The sequence below is a fragment of the Hyla sarda genome, chromosome 2 (assembly GCF_029499605.1).
Source record: "Hyla sarda isolate aHylSar1 chromosome 2, aHylSar1.hap1, whole genome shotgun sequence".
NCBI lineage: Eukaryota > Metazoa > Chordata > Amphibia > Anura > Hylidae > Hyla > Hyla sarda.
The window spans coordinates 208,885,012-208,894,789 of record NC_079190.1 but is presented as its reverse complement, the minus strand read 5'-3'; positions in this window follow the sequence as shown (position 1 = coordinate 208,894,789).

The window sequence follows — 9,778 nt, the reverse complement described above, 5'->3', positions numbered from 1 at the left end:
GGAAGGAATGATGTGGCACTGGAGGGGACAGGACCAAACTGAGGTGCAGAAGAAAATGAAGTTGGGGGGGGATGATGTGGCATTTAGTCCAAGTCATTTATTTTACATTTTATTTTTTTACTTAAATTTCCCTGGGTGGGTGTTATACGCCAGTGCGTGTTATACGCAGATAAATACGGTAATTATCATGAGGCTTGACTTTAAACTGGACTTGACTATGGGTAGTGACAGCAGACATAGACTTTCGGCTTACTGGAATGACTGTAGCTTTGCGACCTTCCAGGTGCAGTTCACTAGCACTGAGATCTCTGATGTTTGCTGCTCTCAGTAAAGACTGATAGTACGAGAGACAGAATTGTAATGGCCCGCTCCTTATATAGGAGGGATGCTGAGCCAAAGCCCATTGGTCAAGCTGCGGGTCATAGGTTAAGCCGGTGCCCTCTGGGTAACATCATGTGACAACATAACATAACGTGACAGCTATACATTAATACAATGACTATAATGTTATTACCATAAATGACAGTATAGTAACAGCAAGGGAGACACTGCAGGAGAGCCCCAGGCCACTAAGGGACTCAACCTGACAGGGCCTAAGGGTAGTACAGAACCATGTTCTGTACTGGGACATTACATCAGGCATATCCAGGAATAAGTATCTAGAATGGTGCAACAGGTAAGGCCCCTTTCACACTGCCATCTCGCCTCGTCAAGAAGGTCTCTTTTTTTTTGTTCTCATGACAGGGCACAACTGGCAACAATGGGTCCCGACTGCTCCCATTTACATGGGGTCAATCAGGCGCCGTTGTTTTTTTGGTGTAATTCTCATAAAGGCAGCTCTCAGATGACTTACTAGAGTTGACTATGTTGACATGTGTTTTTTTTTTTTTTTTTTTGCCAGATGTTAATTTAAAGTTTATAATGAAATATAAATAACACTGCACACACAGTGTATTTCATTTTGTGGCGTAGCAATGGCAATTTTGGGGCGGGGTGGTGGTTTTTGTGTTGGCATTTTTCCCCATAAACTTCTCTGTAGCCTAACAGTAATGAGTATTAATCTATCCTAAACATTAATCTATCATAAATTTATCCTTAACGCAATTCTGCACAGTTCCTTTTTTAGATTCTGTTTCGCTGAAACGTGCAAATATATTTTTTCCTCTTCCTTATAAAAAATGTGGTAAACTATGAGGTTACGTAGTTCACATTTGTAGTCTCATTTGGCAACAATTCAAGACATATTTCTTAGGATTCTAAAATATAGTTTCACACAAATATGGGAACCAAACATTGTACCTCTTGAGCTGACCGTTAACCCATGGTAAGCACGTCTTTCTATAATGTATTGCTATAGAGAATATGTTATAATTGCTGCTAATAGCAGAAAGGCGCAAATCTGCCCTTCCTCCTTAGACTACATGCCAAGTTGACTCTATGGCAATATGTTTTCAGGAACACATTAGCTTAGTACACACACAACAATAAGATTCACCCTTTTAGTCTATAAGTAGTGAAGGATGGCATATGTAAGGCTGGGTTTACATGTGAATTACTCCAGTTTTCAGTCTGGCTTTCTGTTGCACAATTATTTTAACATGAAACACATTTTAACAGGATTGAAAAACTGCACTAATTCATGGTAAAATGTTTGTGGTATGGCTGAGCAGCATGCTACTGCTGAGTGTGAACCCATCCTAAACAAATTTGAAAATCTTGTACTCTAATGCCCCATTTCCACTGTGGCTAGGACCACTTGGAAATGTGCCATCTCCATAGAAGGCAATGCATTTTTGAATGGATTCTACAGAAAAGAATTAACATGTCAAGTCTTACTGTAAAGTACAGAATTGGAATTTCCGCAGAAGATTTTTCCACCACTGAAAGTATGCTGTGTGCACGGTGCAGCAGAATCCTTTTGAAAACAATGGGAGTCTGCTGCAGTAGGTTTCAACTTGAAAATTCGGCCGTGTAAATGGAGCTTAAAGTGGTGGCCATGAAGTGAATACCTTTGTGTAAAGGTTGTTAAAGTGTACCAATTGTTAAAAACTTTTTTTTTAATATAATGTAAATACCATTATATGTATATTTGTAATATACATTGTTTAAAAAATGTGTAATTTTGTCCCTACAGCTACTGTCTGTGTGGACAAGCGGGGGTCTGTGTGGACAAGCGGGGCTCTGTGCACTGAGGACAAGCAGGGCTCTGTGCACTGAGGACAAGCAGGGCTCTGTGCACTGAGGACAAGCAGGGCTCTGTGCACTGAGGACAAGCAGGGCTCTGTGCAGTGAGGACAAGCAGGGCTCTGTACACTGAGAACAAGCAGGGCTCTGTACACTGAGAACAAGCGGGGCTCTGAGGACAAGCAGGGCTCTGTGCAGTGAGGACAAGAAGGGCTCTGTGCACTGAGGACAAGCAGGGCTCTGTGCAGTGGGGACAAGCAGGGCTCTGTGCACTGAGGACAAGCGGGGCTCTGTGACACGCTCCTGACTCACACATGAGGATGATTGACAAGCCAGGAGCCTGTACAGATCCCTGCATGTCCAGCCCTCACTTCCTGTATTTGGACACTTCATAGAGACACACAGGCATAGGCTGCAGGGACAGCATTTTTTCACCCCAAAATATACACATTTTTTTAATCAATTTCGATTATAAATATACATATAGTATTATCTACATTGTATCAAAAGTTTTTGTTTACAACAGGTACACTTAAACCTTTACAGGCTGCTGGTGATGATGCAAGGGGCCTGGTGCCGACTACCCTGCCGAGAAGATGACACAGCATTTAAAGGGAATCTGTTGTTCTGGAAGTTGTTCATGCAACTACAATTCCCTTGAGCCCTGTGGAGAATGATCTTCCAACCCAGCAGTCACTCCACCCATTGAAGCAGACAGGCTCCTGACAAGGGATATAATGTCTCGAGATGCACTTCAACCTGGGAAAGTGAGACACTCATTTTGTATGCTGTAAAATATAAACCAAAAGGTAAAGAACACATAAGAATTGCGAGACTACCATCAACCACAGGTACAGACACTATATTATTATTATGAACAACCCTCATTTTACAGATTCTTTAGCACAATGCTCCGGCCCCTGACGTCACGATGCTCCGGCCTCTGTATTGCCCGTCATTACGCACAGAGCGAGTTTCCCCGAGGTCCCCAGCGGCGATCACGGGTGTCCCCAGCGGCGGGACCCCCGCGATCTGACATCTTATCCCCTATCCTTTGGATAGGGAATAAGATGCTAGGGGCGGAGTACCCCTTTAAGGACATGGCGTCCGAAACACGTTAGTCTTGCTTTTACAATTTGTTACATGACTTTGTATGCTGACAGAAAATAAATAAAGTAATTTTGGGACTACCTCGTGAGCCGGATTTTCTGTGAATACTGATCAATGCTGGGCTATTACACAGCATTGATCGGTGTTATCTGCACTCTGTTACTCTACCATGCCAAAGCACAAAGAAGATCGGACAGTACGGAGGCAGGAAGGGACCCTCTGGCCGTCATGTAAGTCAATTGGGGACGGCTTTAGGACCCACGATCAACTATGTTTGCGGAATCTAAAGAGTTAATAGCCTCTTAGCTGCGGCCCCTGGCAGTTGATTCCAGCCGGGGGTCGCACGGTACTGAGGGGATTATGTCACAATTCCGCTCCGTAGCTGCCCCCCCCCTTCCCAGGAGGTACCCTTTATGCCCTGGGGAGGGAAAGGGTTGAGGAAAGAAAAACACAGTATGACATATTAGTATTTAAAATTACATAACATATTTAACCAGAAAAGGTCCGTTATGGCCATCTGGGAATAAAGTATACTGCTCATGTCTCCAGGTTGGTTCATTCTTCCTTCCTCCTTTCAGAAAACAAGCCAATACCAGGTTCCGGTCGTGTGACCAATTGGTCTAAAAGGGGCTAAACTTGCTTTCAATGGGATTCTGCTGCGCTGTGCATATGGTGGAATTTATTCTGCAGAAACATCTAGAATTTAGGGATTAGCCAGATCATACAATTTCTATGCAGTTAAAAATGTATGTATTTTGTGTCCCATTATTTTTGGAGTTTGGTTTTGTACTTAATCTGGTTCCTCCTATTGATTAGGTCCATTCTTGATTAGGTCCGAGCTTTGCTATTTCCCTAACATAAGAGTCATTTTGGTTCGTTTCTAGTGTGAATTAGTTCTGTGTATCCTGATCTAGGTCGGTGTTCACAGGAGTGGGTCTTTGTGCGTTTTTGTATTTTGTCTAGAGTGAATTGGTTCTTATGCATCCTTACCTGTCTTACCTGTTTATATCCTGAATTTCTGGTCTAGGTTTGCCATTATATATTTCTAGTTATCATGTCTTGTTCATATCATATCTGCCATTTATCTTATTTTAGTTTCTGAGGCTGTTGTCTGTACACTAAATACCTGCTGCTATGATTCCCCGATATCTGTTTTGTAGTTTGCATTGCAGTCGTTATTCAGTATTCTGGTTTCCTGGCTTGTGTCCTCCGACTTTGTACAGTTCCTGTTTTATTGTTTTGACCATGACGCCCCTGAACTTTAGTTGGCATATAGACTGTTGCCCAGTTGTAGAGTCACCTTTTTAGGGTGGCTATGCAGGTAGGCAGGGAAAGAGGTTCAGGGTCAGCCTAGGGCTCACTCTTCCCTGCCCTTGTATTTGTTGTGTTAGAGTCGGATCTATCACTGCTGTAATTACCCACTGGCCCCTGGTTTTGCTTATCATGCACAGGTAGGTTAGTGTTAGGTCCTGTGCCACTTGAGAAACCTTGGCGTTGGTGTGCTGGCTCAGGTATGTCCTTCATCTAAGGATATACTGGCTAATGTCTCAATTTTAAAGGGGTTATATAAAAAAAAGTTTTTTCCTGGATATCAACTGGCTCCAGAAAGTTGTTCTTTTCTGTCTAAGTGCTCTCTGATGACACCTGTCTCGGGAACCGCCCAGTTTAGAAGTAAATCCCCACAGCTTCTACTCTGTGCAGTTCCCGAGACAAGCAGAGATGTCAGCAGAAAGCACTGTTGCCAGACAGAAAACAACAACAACTCAACTTCAGCAGCTGATAATTATTGAAAGGATTAAGATTTTTTAATAGAAGTAATTTACAAATCTGTTTAAATTTCTGGATCCAGTTGATATAAAAAAAAAAGTTTTTCCCTGGAATACCCATTTAACATCACAGTCCGATAAATAAGAAAATCATGGAGCACTCACCACTTAAGATGCTGTAGACAGGTACTTTCTTTACTTTCTTATAGTACATACAGACAACGCTTAAAGACAAGGAAGGTGGACCAGGTCTTGTGCGGGGGGTTTCAGGTGCTCACACGGGGCAACGACCGTATCCCGCTGTTGCGCTTCCTCGGGCCCCTGGCGTAACCGGACAGGTGTGTCTATATATCATGTGACTCATCACCATGGTGAAAATAAACAACAGGGAAGCTTAACCCATTAATAAACTTAACCCGCATGAATAATATAATTAAAACCATATCCTTTTCAGTGCACAGCTTAGCTGTTACTCGGAATTTATAACAAAGGGGAAAATTCTTGACTGTCATTTAGACCTAGAGGTCCATTTGCCTCCAGCCGGAGGATCCAACGAGCCTCTTTTCTTAATAGCTAATGATGTTGATCCATGTCGGGTATGGCGTATTCCACTCTCTCCAGGGCGGCAAAGCGGACAGCATCTCTGTGTCATTATTATGTTTATCTGCCATATGGGCAATAAATCTCGCTGACCCTATTCCCGTCCTAAGAGAGCAGAAATGCTCCCTAATCCTGTGAAAGGACAGGATTAGGGAGCATTTCATGTGTTACTAGTTCTACAGTACTATAAAAATTATATAAAATAATGAGAGAATAGGAAGGACAAAAAACATTTTTTCTGAAAAATACAAAACACTTTATTAAGTTTTAATACTTGAGACAGTTCTAGAAACTTGTACTAAACATTTGGACAAATTCTGTTAATTAAAATAAGAAGAAGTTTACAAAAGTAAATTATTCTAACAGCATGGAAAATATATCTCACTTTTCATAATGGATTGTCCAATAATACAATCTTTTCATTGAATGAAGCTTAGTTTGTACAAAAGATATGTTATACACTAATCACATGACATAACAATAGTAGACTCTGTCCCATAATCACCGAGCAGAAGTTTTCATTACAAGCATATCCCTACCTTAGACATTTATGGTCATATCCACGGGATATGCCAGAAATGTTTGATAAATGTAGCATGGATTCAAAAAGGTATAAGAAATATAAAGGATGGATTTAAACTCCTCCTCCCTGTTGTATTTTATGGACACTTATGGCTTTCGCTCAAAAACTGCAATGGCTTTTTTCAAAGAAAAAATATAAAAACCCTGTGAGTGAAACCATACTCATGGGAGACATAGAAACAGTTTAACACACTTACTTTGCTATTTCTAAGATTCTCATTAAATTGAACGTTCTTTCCAGCAAAAGATGGAGCAGATTTTATTGGTCATAATAGAATCGATACACGGACATACATGTATTTGGAGCAGGTGCGATAACTTTTGATGCAACCCTGCATAAATTAATAACCTCAAAAAGTCTTTGCAATAAAAAGGCATCAGAAATGTGCAAAATGAAAACAAATGAAAAAAAAAATATTACATATACACACACTATGTATATACCCCCATTTTCACATAAATATTGATTGTTAACTTTATGTATTTATTTTCACAAATCAACCTCCTTAACCCTTTAAGGAGACAGGATTAAAGGGGTACTCAGGCCCTGAGACATCTTATCCCCTATCCATAGGGGATATATTTTTCCTTAAGGACACGGTCTGTTTTGGCCTTAACCCCTTAAGGACTGAGCATTTTTCCACTTTCGTTTTTCCTCCTTACTTTTAAAAATCATAACTCTTTCAATTTTGCACCTAAAAATCCATATGATGGCTTATTTTTGCGCCACCAACTCTACTTTGTAAAGACATCAGTCATTTTACTCAAAAATCGACGCCGAAACAGGAAAGAAAAAAAATCATTGTGTGACAATGACAAAATTTAAGAAAAAAAAACAAAACACAATTTTGTAAATTTTGGGGACTTTCTACGCAGTACATTTTTCGGTAAAAATTACACCTTATCTTTATTCTGTACGTCAATACGATTGAAATGATACTCTACTTATATTAGGTTTGATTTTTTCGTACTTCTTGAAAAAATCATAACTACATGCAGGAAAATGTATACGTTTTAAATTGTCATCTTCTGACCCCTATAACTTTTGCGCCGTGATCTGAAGTTTTTAGCGGTACCATTTTTGTATTGATCGGACTTTTTGATCGCTTTTTATTTTTTCATGATATAAAAAGTGACCAAAAATAGGCTATTTTGGAATTTTTGGGCGCGTACGCCATTGACCGTGCAGTTTAATTAACTATATATATTTTTATAATTCAGACATTTCCGCATGCGGCGATACCACATATGTTTATTTTTTACACTTTTTTTTATTTTTAAATGGAAAAGGGGGTGATTCAAACTTTTATTAGGGAAGGGGTTAAATGATCTTAACTTTTTTTTCTGCAAGGTTATAGCTCCCATAGGGGGCTATAACACTCCACACACTGATCTTTTACATTGATCTTTGTTATCTCATAGGATAACATTGATCGATTATTCTGCCGCTTGACTGCTCCTGCCTGGATCTCAGGGTCTGATCAGTCATTCGGCGATCAGACACCAGGAGGACACCAGGAGGAAGGAAGGACCCTCCTCGTGTAATACAGCTGTTCGGGATGCCGTAAATTTCACCGCAGCGGTCCTGAACAGCCCTCTGAGCTAGCTGGGAGCAGTTCAAATCCACTTTAAACGTGGCGCTCAACTTTGAACGCAGTGTCTAAAGGTTTAATAGCACGCGGCACTTATCGCGGGGCCGCGCGCTATTAGCCATGGGTCCTAGCCGTTGCTAAGTGCCGGGTCGGACCCACGCCGTGGCCCCGTGTTATAGAAAGGGAGCGGACTCAGGACATACAGGTACGCCCTGCATCCTTAAGGGGTACTCCGCTGGAAATTTATTTTATTTATTTTTATCAACTGGTGCCAGAAAGTTAAACAGATTTGTAAATTACTTCTATAAAAAAATCTTAAATCTTTTCAGTACTTATCAGCTGCTGTATGCTACAGAGGAAGTTCTTTTCTTTTTGAATTTCTTTTCTGTCGGACAGAGGTGTCAGCAGAGAGCACTGTGGTCAATGTCAGGAACTGTCCAGAGTAGGAGCGAATTCCCATAGCAAACCTATCCTGCTCCTAATAGTTCATGACATGGACAGAGGTATCTGCAGAGAGCACTGTGGACAGACAATAGAAATTTAAAAAGAAAAGAACTTCCTCTGTAGCATACAGCAGCTGATAAGTACTGGAAGGATTAACATTTTTAAATAGAAATACAAAAAATAAAAGCAAACACTTGAACAACACAATGTAACACCAAGGCAATCACACTTCTGTGAAATCACAATGTCCACTCAGGAAGCAACAATTAACAATCAATTTCACTTGCTGTTGTGCAAATGGAACAGACAACAGGTGGAAATTATAGGCAATTAGCAAGACACCCCCAATAAAGGAGTGGTTCTGCAGGTGGTGACCACAGACCACTTTTCAGTTCCTATGCTTCCTGGCTGATGTTTTGGTCTCTTTTGAATACTGGCGGTGCTTTCACTCTAGTGGTAGCATGAAACTGAGTCTACAACCCACACAAGTGGCTCAGGTAGTTCAGCTCATCCAGGATGGCACATCAATGCGAGCTGTGGCAAGAAGGTTTGCTGTGTCTGTCAGCATAGTGTCCAGAGCATGGAGGCGCTACCAGGAGACAGGCCAGTACATCAGGAGACGGGGAGGAGGCTGTAGGAGGGCAACAACCCAGCAGCAGGACCGCTACCTCTGCCTTTGTGCAAAGAGGAGCAGGAGCAGCCCTGCCAGAGCCCTGTAAAATGACCTCCAGCAGGCCACAAATGTGCATGTGTCCACTCATATGGTCAGAAACAGACTCCATGAGGGTCGTATGAGGGCCCGACATCCACAGGTGGGGATTGTTCTTACAGCCCAACACCTTGCAGGACATTTGGCATTTGCCAGAGAACACCAAGATTGGCAAATTCGCCACTGGTGCCCTGTTCTCTTCACAGATGAAAGCAGGTTCACAATGAGCACATGTGACAGAGTCTGGAGACGCCGTGGGGAACGTTCTGCTGCCTACAACTTCCTCCAGCATGACCGGTTTGGCGGTGGGTCAGAAATAGTGTGGGGTGGCATTTCTTTAGGGGGACCTCCATAGGTTCATAAATTCGATTTCCATTGATAATTTTTGTGTGATTTTGTTGTCAGCACATTCAACTTTGTAAAGACGAAAGTATTTCATAGGATTCGTTCATTCTTTCAGATCCAGGATGTGTTATCTTAGTGTTCCCTTTATTTTTTTGAGCAGTGTAATTTATAAATCTGTTTAACTTTCTGACACCAGTTGATAAAAAAAATAAAATAATAATAATAATTATATATATATTATATATATATATATTATAGTGTAAATTTGAGTAGCCGTATTAGTCCAGTGATGCAAATCATAAAATGTTGCACTATATTGGACTAACAGCATTTTGTAGTCCAACTTGATAAAGGGAGGAATCCCGAAAGCTTGTCTCTACAAAATGCTGTTAGTCCAATAAAAAAAAGGTATTACAAGATGCTGCAACATTTTATGAGATATCTCT